General features: G+C 39.0%; 1 long non-coding RNA gene across 1 annotated transcript; it reads right to left on the bottom strand.

Moving 5' to 3' along the window:
- Window positions 1–5,040: 5,040 nt before the first annotated feature.
- Window positions 5,041–20,523, bottom strand: LOC119794685. Its single transcript, XR_005282249.1, has 3 exons — window positions 19,680–20,523; window positions 15,912–15,990; window positions 5,041–5,501 (listed from the first exon to the last, which is right to left on the bottom strand). It is a non-coding gene; the product is annotated as an uncharacterized LOC119794685 (long non-coding RNA).
- Between the last annotated feature and the right edge of the window lie 2,048 nt (window positions 20,524–22,571).

Raw genomic sequence — 22,571 nt, forward strand, 5'->3', positions numbered from 1 at the left:
TTGGAATTTGAAAGCTTTTCACAGCATCATTAAACCCAAGTAATAATTTAGGAGTAAACTTCAATCCATATAAAGTATATTTCATCAATATATTCATGACAGTCTTGATCTCCTCAGCCTTTTAATAAAAACCTTTTAATTTCTTTCTTCCAAAGGATAAAAAACAACCTACCCATAACAAAGGGATTAGTCTAATTTTAGCATGAGTTTACCGCAGACTGCTGTGGGATTAGAGAAAAAAAATGAAGTACATTTGTGCTGAAAATCCTTCCTGTTTGTACAATCTGGACACAGAGTCTAAATGTAGACTCAGGAAGCTGCGCTCAGCAGCAGACAGATTATATCCAGGTTTATATGTTACACAAACATCTCTGAGTCTATTTGATTTTTATAATTTAAGAAGATCAAATTAGATTAAGTGATTTTCCTCACGTATATAAGCTATGCACATACTAAACTATAGAGGGCAGTAGAGACCAAAGGGAGAAGAAGAACTTGCATATCGAGGTTTAAAGTAACAGTCAATAAAATGTGTTAAGTTTAAAAGTCTTTTTTTTTTTTACATAAGTTCACACATATGAGTTAGGAAAACTAGACATCCGGAGAAAATGAAGAACAAAAACTGTATGAGATGGCATGATAGGAAGTGAGTAAAAAATGATGCTAAAAACATCACAGAATCTGCATAGATCTTTACAAACTCAATTGTTTAGTATAAAAACTGTTTCCTTTGTGTCAATGTCACATTTATGTCTGCAACCACCAAAGTTAGTTATTGTATTTTGGTATCTATATTTGTTTTTGGAGGTTTTTTTTATCTGACCAAATTTTTACATTTACACCCCTTACTTTCTCAAAACTGATTTTACTTTTATACATATTATTTAAAGATCTAACATAACTGTATACTAGCAATAAAAGGAGGAAAGAGAATCTGTCCAATAGGAGCCCAGTTAGTTTTTAGAAAGATGTGGATGAAGAGGGGAGGATAGAAAATTTTGCAGAAAATTCTGAGAGCAAGACATTCCTGATTAACTCTTACTTAATGCTGTGAATAACCTAAATTAAAAAATGTTCAGCCTCCTCTGCAGAAACTTCTATATATTTCAAACTACATTAACCGGTCTGGTATTTCACTTTAGAACAAACCTACATCAGTATATTTTAATGTTCACACACAGTGATCAAAAGAGTAAATATAACCTATTTTTCTGTGCATAGAATTGTTTTTTAAGAGTTCTTAAACTTTATTTTATATAATTTAAAGCAGCACTACGTAACTTTTCTAACTCCTCTAAGTCCCTGTGATGTCATCAAAGTGTTTATGAGATGATTGAGTGGTCTGTCACCTCCCCCTACTGGCTTGGGTCAGAAAAACCCAGCGTCCTGGTCTCAGTCTTGCGGCTGTATTCTGGTTCTCATGGTAAAAGGAACAAACGCATCCCATTTTCTATAGTGACCACATGCCTCAAGCTGAGCTTACCACAGGTTTTATAGTTTTAAATTCAATTTTTGAGGTTTAAGACATGAAGGAGGTGTAAAAAAAAGGCAGAGAAAACTTTGTGAAAAGAGGAAAGGAAAGGAAAATGAGAATTGGATTGGACTGGGCCTGCAGAAGAGTATCTCGGGCAAAGTGTTTGCTCCATAAGATACCTCAGACAAAAACAAGGATAAAAACCTAAAATGAAATGAAAACTAATCCTGACCTGGCAGTGTTGTCATTGGTGTAGTAGGTACCATTTATTTGTACCATATATCTGTGACAGTACTGTATTTGAAGGCTACCCATCTCACTGAGGGCAGGCAGTGTTTTTATGATAATAAATAATAATAATAATAATAATGATAATATTAATAATGATAATACAACAGTGTTTACAACAGCGATAGCTTCTAAAGGTCACATAGGGGAAGCCACTTGAAAATTACATAGTGTGTCTATAGGGCAACAAATGTATTTTAATTTTGATTTCAGTGCAGTGTAGAAGTTTTACTTTATTACTTTTACTTAAGTAAAGGAGTTCAACTGTTACTTCTACCTTTAGCAGTCGTTTTACAGTTATTTGTTCTTTTACTTATAAAGACTTTTGACACTTCTGGTAATAATTTTTCTACAAAATGCTTCACATCTGCGTTAAAAAGGACATTCTTTGGAGGAGCAGAATGTTCACATTTTGGACAAAGAAGACAGGTGGATTGAGAGCGGCGTGAAGAAAGTCACCTATGTTAAGAAAGAAAAACCAACCTTAACCAGAGGGGAGTGGGGGGGTGCTCAGATTTCAGCTTTTAAAAAACCTACAAAGCAGCGATAGAGTTGATCCCTTCACACTATAAACGCAACCCCAACCCCTTTACAGGGGAACAGAAGACCTTGCCTGCTAGCCAGGCCAACAATTCCCTCTAACGACCCTCCTTTCAGAGACATAGACAGGTATGGGTATTACAGGCTAACAAAGAACTCAAATGACCCCTATTCCAAAGGGGTGGACCTATTTGCATGTTTTGTAAGCCAAAACAAGGCTTTGTTTTTGGTTCACTCTATACAGCCTCGAACTAAAACTCTATTCCGGAAATTTTGAATTGAAAAAAGCTTCCTGGATGAAAAGCTAAATGTCTTCAAACATGGAGACAAAGTCCAGTGGATAGTTTTTTTTTATTACTTTTTTTGGAATGAATATGACCCGGGTGACTGAGAATCTTAACCAGTATATTCCTCTTTTTGGTCTAATATCCAGACGCTGCATGTTTATTTGGGAATTTGTGGACATTGTTGTTGAATGCACATTTTAGAGAAGCATTCCATATATTAATAAAATGGGACGATGCCGCTCTGACAGCCTGCGGCCTCCTGGACTCAAAAAGAAGAATTTAATTTTTTGTCAGTCCCCAGATGTTGCTCCTATCTTCCATTAGCCTGACCATTTGTTTCTTTTGGGAAAGAAGTCATAATTGGCAATATTTTGTTTTCACATTATTCTCCTTCTAATTATCAGGGTATAAGAAGGAAACTAAATCAGTAGGAAAGTAGCATTTAATTCAAAGTATTCTGTTTGTAAGCTGTGCCAGTCACTTTGTTATTAAGCTTATGCATCATTTTGCATACAGTAGCAGCCATTCTAATGGGTCATTCCCAGTCAAATGGCAGCCCACTTCCCTGCAGTGAAAACCCTTCCAACTTCCAGCCCTCTTGCATATTTTTTTTACTCTGACTCCACCCTTTCACTGAATTACAGGGTCTGACCAGGTGATAATCCTTCTCTTTAGATCTTAATGTCCACAAATCAAGACAGAAATAATATTTTAGTCCAAATATTGAGGTTTAAAAAGGAAATGTAGGGGACCAGCCAAAGACCAGCCAAGGGCCCATCGAGGAAAGTGGGGTGATTTTGAAGGGCTACTAATGTACCTTTGTCCTAAAATAGGGGTATCTTGGGTCTATGGTAAAATAATTAGTAAATTATATGATTCTTAGATATATTTTTACTAAAAGCCGTTGTTTATGTGGTTAGTAATGATAATCTGTTACCATTGTTGCCAACTCAGCGACTTTGTCGCTATATTTAGCGACTTTTCAGACCCATCCAGTGACTCTTTTTCAAAAAAGTGACTAGCGACAAATCTAGCAACTTTTCTGGTTTCTGACATCAGGCGCCTCCCCTGTCCCAACCCCGTTCTCCCGTTTCCGCAGGATTCCCTCTCAGCGCTGCAATCAGAGCCACAACATGTTACCCTCAGCGTCCAGACTGCAAATGAACAGCGTGCATGCGCCGGGATTGACGGCGCAGGTTGATAACGTTGGAGTCAGCTCCCTCAGTTACCTGCCGTAGAGAAGCGTGACCAACACGACAATATGAGCAGGCAAGCACAGCCTGTGTGTGGGGAGGGAAATCTTATTAGTTTAATAATAATAATATTAATTACCATTATTTGCTCACATTGTCATTGATTCTTTTTATTTTTTTATTTAGAATGTTAATGTAATGTAAAAAATTGTATAGTTCAAAATATCCATGTTTTACCATGCTTTTTAAGCTCCTTATTGGACCACAGGGGAAAAATCAAAAAGTAAAAAAAAAGGTTGAAAAAACAAAAAAAAAAGATTATGCAAATTAGGCAATGACGTCATTCAGCGACTTCTGGCGACTTATAGCACAGCCAATAGCTACTTTCCTTACTGAGGAGTTGGAAACACTGGTTGTTACTTTGAACACAGGTCTCATATTCTTGCACAATATTTAGGATTTATACAGACTTCCACTCATGCAGGTCTACTACTTTAGTCTCTAGTAAGTAATTGGAAACTGAAGATGAAAGAAGGAGGCAGAGAAAATTGATGCAGAGCTTTTTGAAATTTATATATATTTTTCCCCAACCGGAGAAGAAATAATATTTGCTTTTGTAGTGCTTGGTAATGGGATTGAGCAATTTGCAAGGCTTTTTAAAGCAGATGACAAGTTGCGGCCCGGTTCCTGCCAGTGAGGCGAGGCAAAGCGAGGCCAGGAGGCATTCTCTCAGCATCAGACCTCTGCAGGATGTAGGCGGCATCAAAGCGGCACCACCGACACTTCCTTGGAGACAGCCTGGGGTTGGAGAGTAAGGAGGGAGGGAGGTTGGGGTGCCAGGAGGGTGACGTTCTATCTCTTTGCCTTTCGTTTCCTCCCCTCATCCTCCCCCCTCACCTCCTCCTCCTCTGCTGCTCCAGCCAGCTGTCAGTGGGAGTATGCCGAGGCACTGCACTCTGTCACACACACTAACTGGAGAGCGAGGGAACCGACAGGCGGATAGAGAGATCTGAATGGGGTGACAGTGGAGTGATTAGACCATGTATAGAGCTGGGGAAGAGGCATCAGGAGAAACAAGGGCAGGGTGTGGGAGGAGATACGGGATGAGAGATGGGACATATAGAAACATGGGAGGGTGATTGCTTGAGACAAAATGACCAAGGAGTTGAGGGACAGATAAGAGAAAGGGGGAATGTGCTGCTAGATTGCCCAGAGGGAAAATGGGGTTTAGTGGGCGGGGGGGGGGGGGGGGGGGGGGGTAGCAACAGGAAACAGAATGACAACAACATCCAAGAGGCATCAGCCTTGGTTGGTCTGCAACATCAAGTTCAAATGTTTTCTCCATAGAGTGGAGAAAAAAAAGGGTTTAACTACCACTTTAGTCTGACACAAAACAATGCACAACTACAGTAAAGGGGTTCGTTTCTTTCTATGATTACATTCCAAATAGCAGCACAATGGACCATTAGGTTCAGAAATGAAGAAGATGGAGTTTCTGTTCTCTCCATGTGTTCAGCAAATGATCAAATTAAGATCCATGAGAGTGCTTTTCTATCTGTCACACTCGCTGTGCACAGAGGGATCTCCAGCCAGACTGCTGGAGGAAAAGAAGCAGAGAGTCCATGGGACGGCGTTTCTGAGAGGGTCCTTCATAGAGGTGGAGAAACCGACTTTAAACTGGGCTTTTCTTTATGCCGTTTCCTGGGACTTCCAGGGCAACTGCAGAGATGAACACAACAGGGAGGAATGAAAGAAATAAGAGGCTTTGGAAAAGTATTCACACACTTTGGACTTCTCGTTCGGTCGCAATACGACCACAAACTCAGGATTTTATTTAACAGGTCAATAGAAATTAATGATTTGTAAAACATCAGGAAAAATGTAGTTAAAAATGTTTCCAATGCACAAATCTGATTCTGTTCAGTGTTTCTATAAGCCAGCAGGAGAAGTCAAGTCAGCAAGGAATGATCAATGGATCATTATCTATACCTAAAACTAATACGTGTCACCATGATTTAAAGGAATAGTACACCCAAAACATGATTAGCCTTCATTTTCTACTCACCCCCATGCTGAACAACACTCTGGAGTATTTTTTTGATATCTCAAATGCATCTGGAGATCTGGGAGGCTTCTTGCTGTCTGCTGACATTCAAATAATGGAGGTCTATGGCGCCCGAGGCAGAAAGGTCCATAAAAGTCCACAAAAAACGTGTCAATATTCCTCCATACTGCTCGTCCAATGTATTCCAAGTGTCCTGAGTGGGTAGCGTCCATAATTTACTCGAAACGAAGTCATTTAGAAAACAGTAGTGTATAGGATTTCCTAAAAGCGCGTTCACGAGTCTACGGAAACCGCGGCAGACCAAACCAGACGAAAGTGCGCATTCAGCTCGGCAAAGAACTCATGCTCTTCCTCAACACTGAAGTCCTCAGACATTTTTCTTTCGTTGTTTCTTTCTTTGCACAGGTAAACAGCACATTTCTTCTTCTACGCTTGCATTATCGGCAGAGCAGACACTGAATGCGCACTTTCGTCTGGTTTGGTCTGCCGCGGTTTCCGTAGACTCGTGAACGCGCTTTCAGTAAATCCTATACACTACTGTTTATGCTCTAAAAACATTCTAAACTAGAAAAAGCTGTTTCGGAGAAACATCAAAGTGGGAATGCTTTTGCTGAATGAAAAACGCTGAAATTACCTGAAGAACATATGAAAATGTGATAGGAAGTCATCAGAAACCTCAAACTGCAGAAAACAATTGAATCATCTGAAGATTTTGTAGGGTAGAATCATTTGGCAGTAAAATGGCAGAAACAAACTCATCTTAAAAGCTGCACAGCCAAACCATACATGATATCAAAAAATGTCTTGAATGTGGGCACTAGAAGGGTCTTAATATAATGTCTCCCAAATTTCTAGAAAAATGTATAAAGAAATTTTGAAGGGGGGTTTACCTACTTTCCAGAAACATGTCAGGCGTGTTATGAATTAGCAGCAAACAGAAAAGCTTAATTCCTGTCCAGAAACAGAGCAGAATGAAGCCAAAGTTCACAACATAGGCTGAAAAGTATGAAATTAGCTGAAGTAGAAAAGAAATTACAAAGAAAAACTTTAATCTTATCTGGTTGAAGAAAAAATTTGTAGCTTAAGGATGGGAAGTAAAATGTTGAGGACAATGGTATTGAATAAGTCTTAACATTTTGAAATCATATGTGGAAATGTCAAGACTTGGCAAACCATTGGAAAATTATTTAAAATGTGTCGGTTGATCAGCATAAAGAAAACAGTGTCATCCTTAGAGGATTGAAAATCTACAAACCTATGTGCAAGACTGACCATGAGAAGCAGAGGAAGGACAGAGAGAGAAGCTTATAGAAAGAGAGCTAATACCACTTAAGGAGCTGAATTTATAAAAAAAAATTGAACCTGCATGTTACGAGCCGCTGTGGTAATGAAAGCACCGTTGGCAGGCTTAGGCTGCATGTTACAAGGTTAGCAGATGCTTTATTACAGTATAAATCTTAGAACCTGATTAAGAAATATGCACTGAGGTGTGTGGTCCACAGGCCTTGGTAGTGTAATTTGAAGAAATTGGTTGACTTTGGGTCATAGCTACAAGCCATACGGCACAATGAATGAGTGTGCGTAAGGAAGAGGCTTTTATTTTGTAGGTTCCCTTTAGTCTTATTTTGAAAGTCTATCATGGATGTGTGTCAAGGGAAGGGTCATGCCCAGCAGTGATATAGAATCCATTTCCAAAGATGAAATCACTGGTTTTCAATGTTATTGGGTGAATAGATGCTGTATTAGAGCGTAAATGGGAGACTTTTATTGTGAAATTTGCTCTGGGGTATGTTTTGAAAAGGTCCCTAGAGTCTAATAGAAACAAGCTGGTAGAGTTTGGGTCATAATGCTGAGCCATTTGCATCAATTAATAGGCGAGTATAATATAGAGGCTTTTATTGTATAGGGTCACTGGAGTCTTATTTTGAAAGTCTAGCAGGGTTGTGTGTTGAGAAAAGGGTCAGACCCAGCAGTGATACTTGATGACTTTCCAATCGTTAAATCACTCTTTTCCCTTGTTATTAGGGCAGTAGATAAAGTGGCAATGGGAGGCTTTTATTTTGAAATTTTCCATGGGGTGTGTTTTGAAAACCCCCTAGAGTCTCATTTTTAAAAAAGTGGTTGAGTTTGGGTCATAATGTTGAGCGGTATGCTGGGAAAAAAATATGAGTTTAATTTAGGGGCTTTTATTTTGAAGGGTCCCTGGAGTCTTATTTTGAAAGTCTATTAGGGTTGCGTGTGAAGGGAAGGGTCATGGCCAGTAGTCATATTGTATCCACTTCCTAATGTTAAATCAGTGTTGTCTCCCTCCATTAGATTAAAATGTGCTGTTTAAAGTGGTGGAGGTAAAATCCTTTGAAGCACGGTTACCTTGACGACGTTAACGAGCCTGTCAGTGACAGAGAGACATGCGCTTCACTTTCGTTCCTTTCCTCTCAGGCTTTTTTGAATGGGAATAGCAGCTCCGAACAAACGAGTGCTGAAGACAAACCGTAAATGGTATCCAAAAATGTCTTTCAGTCTAAGCGACAGCTATCCTTTGTCTCCAATTGGGGTAACTTTCATGGCTGTAGCTCATTCACAACCTTAATGGGAAGGAGGAATATAAAGGTTAGAGAAATCCTGCTGGTCTCATTAAATAACAGGCAACTCAATGGTAGAGCAGAAGTCTCAAAAGCAAAACTTTCCCTCCGAACAAACGAGCAGTGAGCCAAAACCGTAAAAGGTATTCAAAAAATTCTTTCACCGTGAGCGTCAGCCATCTTTGGACTACAACTGGTGTAACTTTCATATTTCTACAATATTTCGTCTAGGCGTGGTGACGATGTAAAAAAGTGTATAATTGTCAAAATCTTGATTTTGGGGTTCGGACAGATTTGTTACCCCCGAACAAACCTTGTTCCTAGCTAAACGATAAAAGATATCGACACACTTCCTTCAATGTGAGTGCTAGGAAGGTCTGAGGAACAACTTCCCCAAGGCTCATGTTGCTACGTCGAATGGTTCCCGAATGGGAGCGATACGAAAAAGTCTGTTTTTTTGAATTTTCAGTTCGGATTTTCAGAGAGCTCTCATTGGCTTTCTATTGGGGAAGTGTGGACTTCTTCGTGGTCTGGGCCAAGCTGTCGGAAAACCGTAAATGCCACACAAATGAGGGTTACATTTTCTGAATCCTGACAAAAATCCCTACGTTTTGATGTATAATTTATCTAGATAGGGTAAAAAATGAGCGAGTGAGTTGAAGCTGTTCGGCATGAGTGAAATGTTTGAAAACGCTAGAGTTGCACACTCTAGCAGCTGAACATTCCGTCCATAGACTTCCATTATAAATTTGAAAATCTTAAAATTTTCTTCTAAAGTTTGAAGCTTCACTGAAGCAAAACTGTAAAAGTTAGCAAAAAGCTGAGTTAAACAGTAATAGCAGAAAGATACGGAAACATTTTAAAAGTTGAATGGTGTTTCTAGCTGAAAGTATGCTGAAGTAGTTAAAGGTCGAAGATGATAAAGTTTTAGCTGAATTTTGCTGAAATCTAAGAATTCTACATGCATTTCAATGGGACAAAAAAAAACGCAGAAAAAGCAGAATATCGCGAAAACTACAAAACATATCTTTACCAAAAGACATAGCACAATTCTCCTGAACAAGCTGAACGTTTTGATACCAAAATTGTTGAAATCGGTTGAAAACTGCGGGACTAGTTAGAGTCAGAAAAATTTAAAGTGAACAACAATAAGTGGGATTGCATAAGCATTCCCACTTGATGACTTCTTTTCGAGTAAATCAGGATGCTACCCACTCAGGACACTTGGAATACATTGGACGAGCAGTATGGAGGAATATTGACACGTTTTTTGTGGACTTTTATGGACCTTTCTGCCTCGGGCACCATAGACCTCCATTATTTGAATGTCAGCAGACAGCAAGAAGCCTCCCAGATCTCCAGATGCATTTGAGATATCAAAAAAGTACTCCAGAGGGTTGTTCAGCATGGGGGTGAGTAGAAAATGAAGGCTAATCATGTTTTGGGTGTACTATTCCTTTAATCATTTTAGCGTTAATCAGTAAAAAAACGGCCATTTTTGCCCAAATATAGTAACTCCTCCCTCCTGCCATCTTCCAGCAGTGACGTCACGGTGTGGTAAGCCTAGCGCCATTCTCCCCGCTTTACAAGCTAAATCAATGGGAACTACTAGACACATCTGCAATCAACAACAATTATTGAAGATTTCCAGAGGACTTCACCATTGAAATTCACCAGAGCTACAGTGAAACTGACAATGCCCATGTGCATGGCAGCTGGATGCTGGAATACATCGGGCACCTTTCTGATTCCTGATCCTCCACGGACGGGTTGGTCGTTGGATCGCCAACTTGAAGAGGGAGGATTTGCCATCGAACTTCTGGCCAGAGAAAAAACCCGTAATATGTAGCCAACATTTGGAAGAAGAATGTTTTCAAGATGACTTGGATAATAGCGCGTTGTGACAAACACCAGATACAGCACTGGGACTTGATCAACAGCCGATACCGCACCGTGACGTCACTAACCAGTAGGTGGCAGTAGTGTTCTTTGACAAACATGGATGCCTCCAATAAAGCACAAATGAAATTACTTCTAATTAAAAACACATAATGTATTGAACAGTATGTAACAATTTCATATTTAAAGTACTTTTAGAAGTTTGATTTCTGAATATGACCGGACTTCTCCTTTAAGCAGTTTTAACATACTGATTGAACATTTCCAAAAAGATTTAATTCAAAACATTAGTAAATTACATTTTGTCTTACTACAGATTTTAATAGGATTTTGTCCTGGGCTTAAAATCAACTCGTCTATGGTTAAAAAAAACATATTGTAGCACTACCTGCATGTTTAGGGTCACACGCTTCTGCTTGCCTCCCTCTAGGGGGTGCAACACCCACTTTGTTAGCTACTGGATTAAGGCATGAATTCAGTTGTAAAGGGAGCAATAAGAAAAATTTCACCATGCTGTCAGGTGTTGATCACTCTCTTTAGAGCAAAACATGATGTTTGACAAGCAACAGTTCTCTACACCCCTACTCCTGCTACTACCTCTTTATCAAAAATAAAGTTCTGCAAGTAACAGAAACATAACTCTCAGCTCTCTCTTCACTACAACAGACCAGTACAGCGCACGCTTCCCAGCAGACTCCGTACCAATCCGCCTGTCGATCTCCCGCTCCATCATCCTCTCATTCGTGAACAAGACCCCAAGATAATTAAACTCCTCTAAAAAAAAAACTTGAAATTAAAATGAGTGGATTTGATATGGATACATTTGAGAAAAGGTAAAATCTGATTACTTTTGTCCAATGCTCGCATTCTGCCAACAGAGTTGCTGTTAACCCATCAGATTGAGTCTAAGGCTGACACACTGCAGACCTTGATGCTCAATTCTGATTTTTTTGTGAAATCCTATTTTTTTTTGCGTTGCTGTTCATATTTCCAAATATATGTAACTTGTATGTGATCTGCTGTGTGAACTACAGTCCTGCATGCGCAGTAGAGGATGCAATGACGTCCCAGGCCAGCATGCTCTGTGTTTACAGAAGTAAACATGGACGGTAGTGCCATCTATCGATCTTTTCCAACTATAAAAACTCAATCTTTTCGATATGGTTAAACATAAATACTATGCCGCCCTCAGTTACAACGCGAAGACAGGAGTTCCTTTTACTGATGTTTAATGCTCTTAAACAACGTAGAACTGACAAAATAAGCAGAAAAATACAACAGAAATAATTAGCCTCACAACATAACTTAACATACAGTAAATGTAGCAAACAAACATACCACTTTGGCCTGCTTGTGACTAAGGCTGGGTTTATTCTTTTGTCTTAACTAGCAAATGCAGTTCTTAGCCTTTGTGAGCTCGTACAGTCCACGCCGAAGCACAAGTGTGGTGCCGATAGCTTACAATGTTGACAGGAAACGGAAATGTCATTTTTCAAACTACGTGCATCCATCTTAATCCTAATTAAATAAAATACTGTTACTAACATTCAAAACAAACGATGATTTTAAGGTATATTACACAAATATTGAACCATATAAAATAAAAAATAAATACAAACTTATATGAGGTGCAACAGTGCCACCTACTGGATTTCTGAATTATTGTACAAGCAAAACAATAGCATTTACAAATACTGCTCTCCGCATCGTCGTCTGCCACACTACAAAAAATGGAAATCTATATGAGTCATTTTTGCTTAAATTAAGTAAATTTTTTCTTGAATTGAGGAGATACGTGAGACACCTTGCCAATGGAACAAGACAATTTACATTTAAAATAAGAAAAAAACAATTGCTTTGTCTTATTTCAAGTGAATATTATCTAATTATCTTATTTTAGGAGTAGGAGTAGTAAATCATCTTATTTACCTACTAAAATTAAGGGTAAATACACTTATTTTAAGAAATTTTGTACTTATTTCTATATGGTTTTTGCAGTGCATGGTTGTTGTTTTTCTTTCTGCTTCTGCGTAGCAAGAAGCAGAATAGCGACCACTTTCGGGTATAAATGGCGTTCAGGTCGGATGAATGCGACCTGGCAGCTCAGACACAGGTCGCATTTGAAAAGATCAGATTCGTATCGGATTCAGGACCTCATAGCCCAGTGGCCTGGGTCGGATTGGAAAAAATCGGATCTGTGTTGTTCAGACTGCCATGAAAAGATCAGATCCAGGTCGCATATGGGCCAAACAAATAAGATTTGGGTCACTTCAGGCAGTGGTGTGAACGTAGCCTAACAGTGTCACTCATACGCGTTTTTTGGTGCCTCAAAACCCTCCTAATGCGACAGAGCTGCTCTATCTTCCACCATGCTGAATGTCACCGTGTGGCAGCAAGTTTTGCTCTGCTGCAGTGCCTCATCGATGGACATGAAGTGAGCCCAGAGCAGCCTTGAGATTCAGCTCATATACAGGTGCTGGTCATAAAATTAGAATATCATGAAAAAGTAGATTGATTTCAGTAATTCCATTTAAAAAGTGAAACTTGTATATTATATTCATACATTACATACAAACTCATATATTTCAGATGTTTATTTTGTTTAATTTTGATGATTACAAATGACAACAAATGAAAATCTCAAATTCATCATATCAGAAAATTAGAATATTGTGAAAAGGTTCAAAATTGATGGCCCCTGGTGCCACACTCTAATCAGCTAATTAACTCAAACCACCTGCAAAAGCCTTTAAATGGTCTTTCAGTCTAGTTCTATAGGCTACACAATCATGGGGAAGACTGCCGACTTGACAGTTGTCCAAAAGACGACCATCGACACCTTGCACAAGGAGGGCAAGACACAAAAGGTCATCGCTAAAGAGGCTGGCTGTTCACAGAGCTCAGTGTCCAAGCACATTAATAGAGAGGCGAAGGGAAGGAAAAGATGTGGTCGAAAAAAGTGTACAAGCAAGAGAGATAACCGCACCCTGGAGAGGATTGTGAAACAAAACCCCTTCAAAAATGTGGGGGAGATTCACAAAGAGTGGACTGCAGCTGGAGTGAGTGCTTCAAGAACCACCACACACAGACGTATGAAAGACATGGGTTTCTGCTGTCGCATTCCTTGTGTCAAGCCACTCTTGAACCACAGACAGCGTCAGAAGCGTCTAAAGAGAAACAGGACTGGACTGCTGGTGAGTGGTCCAAAGTCATGTTCTCTGATGAAAGTAAATTTTGCATTTCCTTTGGAAATCAAGGTCCCAGAGTCTGGAGGAAAAGAAGAGAGGCACTTCATCCACGTTGCTTGAAGTCCAGTGTAAAGTTTCCACAGTCAGTGATGGTTTGGGGTGCCATGTCATCTGCTGGTGTTGGTCCATTGTGTTTTCTGAGGTCCAGGGTCAACGCAGCCACATACCAGGAAGTTTTAGAGCACTTCATGCTTCCTGCAGCTGACCAACTTTTTGGAGATGCAGATTTCATTTTCCAACAGGACTTGGCACCTGCACACAGTGCCAAAGCTACCAGTACCTGGTTGAAGGACCATGGTATCCCTGTTCTTAATTGGCCAGCAAACTCTCCTGACCTTAACCCCATAGAAAATCTATGGGGTATTGTGAAGAAGAAGATGCAATACACCAGACCCAACAATTCAGAAGAGCTAAAAGCCACTATTAGAGCAACCTGGGCTATCATAACACCTGAGCAGTGCCACAGACTGATCGACTCCATGCCACGCCGCATTGCTGCAGTAATACAGGCCAAAGGAGGCCCAACTAAATACTGAGTGCTGTACATGCTCATACTTTTCATGTTCATACTTTTCAGTTGGCCAACATTTCTATAAATCCTTTGTTTTTATTGGTCTTCAGTAATATTCTAATTTTCTGATATGATGAATTTGAGATTTTCATTTGTTGTCATTTGTAATCATCAAAATTAAACAAAATAAACATCTGAAATATATGAGTTTGTATGTAATGTATGAATATAATATACAAGTTTCACTTTTTAAATGGAATTACTGAAATCAATCTACTTTTTCATGATATTCTAATTTTATGACCAGCACCTGTAATCAGACTTTTCTCTCTCTATGTATCTCTGCTTTCAGGAGCTGAAGGTTTTTTTTTTTTTGGCTGCTGTCACTGAGAGGTCTGTTATGTGCTGCCCTAAATTATCCAGGTTTCTGTTAGCTATCACACAAGAATAAATGTCCTCTGAAGGTTTTTAATTGTTTTTTTATTTCTTCAACTGAACCAACAGGTACCAAAACATGGTTGTCACCTCCCAGACAGAGAGAACATAGAGGAAATGTTCTTTAGGACTGTGTATGAAGTAGATTGTTATCACATCTGTGTTACAGCTTGAAGGTCATCATAAGGTGGTCTTAATGTGGGTCAATGTTACAGAAGCAGAATGAGGACTCTGACCAAATTGGCCATTTGCAGCTGGTTGCAATTTGGAAAACAGCCTTGAGAAGATAAAAGTACCCGATAAAGCTTAGTCATTGAAACATGCACAGCAGGGCTGTACATGCTGCACATCCCGCTTTCTTCTTCTCTGAGTGATATTAATAAAGCATGTTTATCTTTAAATTCCAGATGTTAGAAAATACTTGTTTTGCAACCTTTCACAATTCCTATTGCATTTTTTTTTAAATCACATAGTTCAGGAAATCTAAAAGTAAGGGGGTCCCCCTATTGGTGACACAATGTAATTGCGGTGGGGATTGGTAGACTTAAATTGAACAAATTACCCATTTCTAAAGGTATATAATAAAAAAAAAAAACTAAGACAATGTAGCAATGTAGAATTCGGCTGCACAGTAAGCTAAACAGTTAAACTGAAAATAAATATAATTTAAAGTTGGTAGTTGTGTAATTAGAATGTCATAGCTACATATTTTCCATCAAAATAATTGATTTAAAAAGTAGTACATCCACAGAACGTCTGGAGTGCGGTAGAATAAAAATATCAATTTTTCTTCTGCATTTTGCACCATAAGGAATTGTCAGGTTTCTGTTATGTTTTTCTTTTGAGTATTCAGTCTTACTTTACTCCTTGTTTTCTAGTGTTTAGTTTTCTTTTATCCATGTTTTATAGTCCTGGTTATTTGATTATCATTTTGTTATTTCCAGTCTTCCAGGTTTCTGTTTGTTGCTCTCTGCTGCCCTCTTGTGTTCTCCTTCTTCCCTAGCTCTTTCCCTCTCTTGTTCTTTGCACACCTGCTCCCAGTTTCCTCATTACCCCCCTCTTTGTCTCAGTCTCCTTTAAAAGCCCTCTCTCTTGAGTTCCCCTTTGCTGGGTCCTCGTCAAACACCGTCAAACTTGCTCCAACTCCTTCTCTCTGAGCCTTCCTCCTTATGATTGTGATTCCCCTGATGTTTCCATGGTTTCTGGTACGTTTAGACTAGTTTTCATGTTTTGATTTTAGGTTTTTTTGGACTCCTGGTTTCATGTTTGTTTGGACTTTGTTTTCTTTTTGGATTTTTGGATAACCTGCCTCTGTTTTCTGCTATCTCATTATTAAATCCACAAGAGATTCACCTCTGCCTCCCTGCCTCTGCTTTTGGGTCAACTAACCTTAGCCAAATCGTGACAAGGAATAGTAGGTTGAAGTCACCTGAGACGGAGCTCAGATGCTGCTGAGAAGTGGCTCCGTCTGGGAAAAGAAGCAAAAAAGGGGTAAGTATCAGACGGTAATTCCAAAAAATAAAAAAAACGCCTGCGCTTTTTTCCAAGTTTGAAGGCATTTCGCTTCTCATCCAGAAAGCTTTTTCAATTCAATATGTCTGGATTAGTGTTGCGCTCCGGGCTTTATAGAATAGCCAAACAAAAGCCTAATTTATTATCTAATTCATGTAAAGCAGTTTGAATTGTCCATGTACTGAATTGTGCTGGACAAAAAACTTGCCTTTTTTCAGGTGCACAATATCTAATCATTAACAAAAATACTCATTACGTTAGTAGATAATCTTATCTACCTTATTAAATCATGGGCAAATAAACTTATTTTTAATATTTTTATTCATAGATCATTTTTCGCAGTCGATAAATTAGCTGGATAAAAATAAACTTGGTTGGACTTGGTCTTGATTAACATTAATTTTATTTGGATTGTGGACAATCTAAACGCACGATCTGTGCAAAGGATCCCACGTGCAACAAATTAAATGTAATATTTAACATAATTTCAATTGCAAACATTAAAGCGCTCCTGTTGGATCTGAGGATTATAAATTCCTGCAACCCCCCCACCCATATTTTTTCCCATCCCCTCCGGATTCTATGTGGAAACCTTTCTGGTAATTCTATCTCACCTAAATAATTTGCCAAGAGAAAAACACAGACCAAACCTAATTTAATCAGTGAGTACTGTGAATCAAATCTGTTCATTGTCATCTTGTTTGTGTTTTTTTTCCCCCCACTTCTCCCCAGAGATAACAGAGCCAATATTTTTCTCTGTCTCCCAGAATAATTCTAAACCAGTAGAGATAATTCATAAGAGGAGACAGAAAAGTTCCTTTGAGATAGGCTCCTCAGGAAAATGGAAAAAGTTATTATTAATCTCACTGCCCGGCACCAAGGCAACACCGACACACACCGTATAGACAAAACATATGAACAGAATAAGGATTTTTTTTTTTACACTCACTGAACCTTGGTAAACAATATTGTTCTATTTTCAACAAACAAGCAATATTCCACTGGGCCTTTTTTAATTTCATTACAAGTTTCTGAAACTAGCAATAACATTTAAAATATAAGAAGTACATAGTAAAAGGATAGAAACTTTTATTTCATTTAAATTGGTCAATTTATTTGTTATGCATGATGGCTATTTTAATCTGTTTTATATGGCTTCAGTTTAAAGGGTTCACAGAATGATTCTATAGGGTATTTGGTCCTTATAGTCTCTGAATAGGGTGTGTAACATTGGTTGGGCTGAAAATGGCATATTTGCTGTCCTAATGCAAGCCTGGTTAAAAGCCGTAGAATGAAAGGACAGGTTTTCTTCCTTTTATGATACGCTCATGAATATTTAGATGAGCTGTGCACTGATTGGTTGGTTTAATAATAATAATAATAATAAGGTATGCAGGATATTGGGATTTTGGTCGATATCCGATATGCCGATATTTTAAAACTCATGTAGCCGATAACCGAATATCGATACCGATGTTAAAGCTGGACAAAAATAAGTAGTCATTGAAAATAGCAGTTTTGTTATCCATTTCTGACACTTTGAAAAATAATATACTCAAATATATTTTCATATGCTGATATCAAATTGATTTTTAAAAACGCAGTATCGATCTATTTTACTTTCAAAATCTCGTGAAATTTCCTCGTTCTGTTACAAACTCTCGTGATATCTTGCAAATTCTTGTGAGATTTTGTTAGTAAGATAGATCGATACCGCGTCAATATATCGACATATAAAAATATGGCAAAATTTCGTGAATTTTCGGGGGACTTTGTAGCATAACGATGACATATAGCAATATTTCATTAGTAAAAGAGATTGATATGGTGTTTTTAAATGGCAATATATCAGCATATGAAGATATTGGGATATTTTAATGTATCAATATTTTTTCCCTCGTCTTTAGAAGTTTTTAAGTCTGTAAAAAAGAAGTTTTTGAGGAAGAAGAAGAAGAAGTAGTATTTTATTATTATTTTTTTTAGACTTTAGAAACTCAGAAGCTGATCAAATATCAGGTTAAATATCGGTGGGGTGGCCGATGTCCGAGATTCAGTTTTAAGGCCGATACCGATAGGGGGCCGATTATATCGTGCATCCCTAATAATAATAATGAATTTTATTTGTAACGCACTTTACATTTGAACTCGAAGTTTGAATTCTGAATATGACCAGACTTTTCCTTTAAATCCCAACAGGAACAACAAATCAGCCGATAGGGGAACCACGGGGTGGCCAAGGTCCCTCTGGCCACAACTCTTGATATGTCCCTGGGAGCATCTTATTAAATTGTGCCTGTAAAGGGTTTTGTGTTGTAGCTAAAGTGGAGCTCCGGAAATAAACAGAGTTGAAAATTTTTTTTGGATGTCCAGAGCTATTTTTTAAAGCTTGCACCGCATCTACCGATAGACAGCTAAGCTGGTTTATGGGAAATGGTCCATCTCTGAAGTGATCAAATATCAGCTGTGCTGCTGCCATCAACACCTTTGTTTATAGATTTTCGAGATCGGCTTGTTTTCCAGTGTAGTCCTGTTTCTCTGACTGTGACTGGCTGGATGTGCTCTCTTCATCCTTTGACATGGGAGCTGGCTCGGAGCATGGCTGTGTTTCCTGGACAGGGCCGCCTTTTACAGCTGCTTTTTGCATCTCTGCTTCTGTCTCCTTGAACCCCAGTCGGCCTCAGCAGATGGCCGCTCACACTGAGCCTGGTTCTGCTGGAGGTTTCTTCCTGTTAAAAGGGAGTTTTTCTTCTCCACTGTCGCTACAAGCATGCTTAGAAGACTTTGATGCATAGAAAACTTTGATTTAATCTGACTTTATGATCTGGTTAATTTGTCTCTGTAAAGTGCTGTGAAATGTGATGTGAATTTGTGCTATAGAAATAAACTGAACTGAATTGAAGTGGGGTGTACGGAAGAGGATTAGGGCCACTGGAAAAAAACAAAACAGTTAACTGATTTTTTTTTAAATTTTATTTCAGTATAGTATGGGAAGAAAGTCAGAATTCTGACTTTAATCTCAGAATTCTGAGATTAAAGTCAGAATTCTGACTTTTTTCTCAGAATCCTGACTTTTTTTATTGTCAGAATTCAGTCAGAAATCTACGAAAGAGGATTAGGGCCAGTGGGAAAAAAAAAAAAAAGTTAACTGATTTTTACATTTTATTTCAGTTTAGTATGGGAAAAAAGTCAGAATTCTGACTTTAATGTCAGAATTCTGACTTTTTTTTATTGTTAGAATTCTGACTTTTTTCTCATGTTAAACTGAAATAAAATTTAAAAATCAGTTAAATTTTTTTTTTCAGTGGCCCTAATTACCCACTCAAAAAAAAAAAAAAAAAAAAAAGTAAACTGATTTTTAAATTTTATTTCAGTTTAACATGGGAAAAAAGTCAGAATTCTGACTTTTTTCTCAGAATTTTGACTTTAATCTCAGAATTCTGACATTAAAGTCAGAATTCTGACTTTTTTCCCATACTATACTGAAAAAAAAAAAAAAAAAAAAATCAGGTAACTTTTTTTTCTTCTAGTGGCCCTAATCCTCTTCCGTACGGTGGGATGCTCTACAGACCAGAAAGCGGAGGGAGGGAGGGAGGATGGGAGAGCTGGAGTGGAGAGGAGTAAAAAAAAAAAAGTGAGTGAGCCCACCTCTCCTCCCTGTGACGTCGCTCGGTGTGGACTGGAGGTGCGCCGCTCTCTGGTCCCGTCTCAGCTCGGCTCAGTCCGCCTCACCTGCCGCTTCTCGTAGCTACGGAGAGACGCGCGTCAGGGTCGGACTGCTGCTGCTTCTCCACGCCGCTCCTCCTGTCCCGCATCCGACAGTCAACTGTTTCCACTCTGACAGAGACGGAGGAGAGAAACCGCTCCTTAAATCAGAAAGAAAGGGTGGCAAGAAGAAAAAGAGAGGAGAGAGAAGCAGAAGGAGGAGGAGGAGGAGGGAAGAGGTCGCTGTGGTCCATCTCCTACAGCAGTTGCTGAATCTCCCACCGAGAAGATGCTGAGGCTGAGGCTGGTCTGCGTGTTGGCTGCGCTTGCTGCGGGGCTGAGCGCCGCTCACACCAAAGGTACGGTAGGTGAAGGGCAGCCTGCTCCAGGCTCCCGGTGTGGATGTGTGCAGGAATAAAAAAAAAAAGTAAAAACTGTCCATCTGACACAGATAACTCCCTGCTGATCGCGCTGATTACTCTGCGATAACATCTCTGCACTATCACTCACCACCAATGGCATTTCAAGGTGTTTTGCTTTATCTCCGCCACTTGTCTGTGCTTCTTAACAAGGTGACCTGTTTTAGTTCACATCTGCTATCTTCCAAACATTCATTGCTCACATTCAAAGGCTGGATTGTGTTTCTCAGCTCAGCAGCGCGCGCCTGCAGGGCTTCCCTGTTGTTTGTGACTGATAGGTGGAGTTATGGAGGAGGATGAGAGGAACAAGTTCTAATGGTAATAAGACAGAAAATGGGCTTGGTAAGGTTTTATTTTGGGAGTATGCATTGATATTTAAACTTCAGAACAGCAGTTGTGCTGATGTGGATGGATGAACAACAGATTGGCTCGTTCTGCTATTCAGGGCAGTCCGGATCAGAAGGCATAATAAAATATCTTTCCTTAGACCTTGAAACAGAAACTCTGATCAAAATATCTGAGACAAACACGCATTATAGACTTAGAGATCCCGATTCCTTCTTGTTGTGCAATATGGTGGTGAAATTTTAATATAACATTAATTATTAACATCTAACTAATCCCATTTACAGCTCCCTGAATATGAAAACATGGGAAAAGTAGCCCCTCCAAAGGCAAAGATAACTACATCCAGATGTCACAACTGTGCGCCTGACTGTTGGCACTTTCCTGCTTCGCTTGCTGCTCAATTCTCAATTCTCCAGCAAGTGTGTGTGCAAGTTTGTGCTAATCAACTCCCTTTGGACCCCAGGCCGCAGCTTCTTCCCCCATGAAATAACAAGGTGACACCTGTCAGTTTTGTCTGGGAGACACAGGAGACTTTCCAGCAGCAATAAGCTGTTCATCCTCCCTGACACAGCAGTGAGGCTTCCCCGCTGCCTCACCGATTGCAGCTGGAATCGCTTTAATGTCTGCATGTGGAGGGTGAGGGGGATAGACATATGGTAACAGAGCTGCTGGAGGCTGCGCAACCTGGCTCGGAGGTCAGAGTCTGTCCCCATGCGTGCTCTTGCAGACACCCAACAGGATGAGAACAGCGTGCTGTGTTCAGGGATAGATGGATGCAAATGCTGAAGGCTGGAAATAGGACAAGTTATTGCAAATCACCTGCCTTACAATCACAGACTGTAGGACAAGTTTTTTAATAAAGCCAAATCATATTTCCAGTCAAGAAAACAAAAAACATCATGATACAGACACCAGATAAACATCTAAAGCTGTTTATAATGTGTAGTTTGCAAACAGAACAGCAGTTATAGAGACTGCATGCTCACACACACCCTGAGTCATTGACCAGCTAACAGAGTCAGAAAATAGGAAGTTTTTTGTACATACAAGGAATTTACTTTGGTGATAATGGGCTACACACGGGCAATTGCTGTACCGGAATGTAGTATTTACATATGCGAATATATGCTCTTAATTTATGTAACGTTAGCCTGATGAACTTTGCGTAACAACAAAAAACTGAATTGTATTTATATGTTTATAATAATATTAATAACGGCATTGCATTTGAAATGTAACGTCCTAAATTTATAAATAAAATAAAGACAAGCATTTTAATAACATGGATTAAAAGATGGATTGGAGAGATTTCCTTGATAGAAAAGATTTTACCATTTTTTGATCCCGTCCTGCACTCAGACAGAGATTGACCAAGTTATTAGTAGCAGTAAGAATAATTGTTTTGAGTTAAAGGAAAAATTTTTTTTTTGCTTTTTCTGGGTGTAAATACAAGGTTGTTAGGGTTAGTATGCAAAACGCCTTAAGTGGCAACAAGCATCTGTTCATGAAATGTTTTCGGTAGTTGTTAAAATGCCCCTTTTTACTTGAGGTGGCGGTTAAAGGAAAAGTCTGGTCATATTCAGAATTCAAATTCAAATTATTACATACTGTTCAATAAATGATCAGTGTTCTTAATTAAGAGTAATTTTCATCTGAATGTGCTTTACCGGAGGCATCCATGTTTGTCAAAAAACACTACTGCCACCTACTGGTTCAGTGTATTCTCATTATCAGTTCGTATGAAATCGTACGAAAAGTTATGCACAGTATTTCGTACGTTTTTTACGTTTTTTTTCGTCGTATTTCGTCGTATTTTTACGTCTTGCCTCGAGACAAGATATCCTTGCGCATGCGCATCTTACGCACCATTCAATAACATAGAATTTAACATAGAATTAACCCTAACCCTGACCCTAACAAAACAGAACAGCAAGCAACCTAGTGAGAGACATGAAGAAGTAATTATTGCACTGTTTTTCCCAGTTTTACGTCCATCTGCGGATCTGCTTTTTTCGTCTGTCTGGCTGCGCATGCGCACTGATCTGTTTTTTCGAGGAAAAACTTCAAA

The sequence above is a fragment of the Cyprinodon tularosa genome, unplaced genomic scaffold (assembly GCF_016077235.1).
Source record: "Cyprinodon tularosa strain WSP-4 unplaced genomic scaffold, ASM1607723v1 ctg487, whole genome shotgun sequence".
NCBI classification, from domain to species: domain Eukaryota; kingdom Metazoa; phylum Chordata; class Actinopteri; order Cyprinodontiformes; family Cyprinodontidae; genus Cyprinodon; species Cyprinodon tularosa.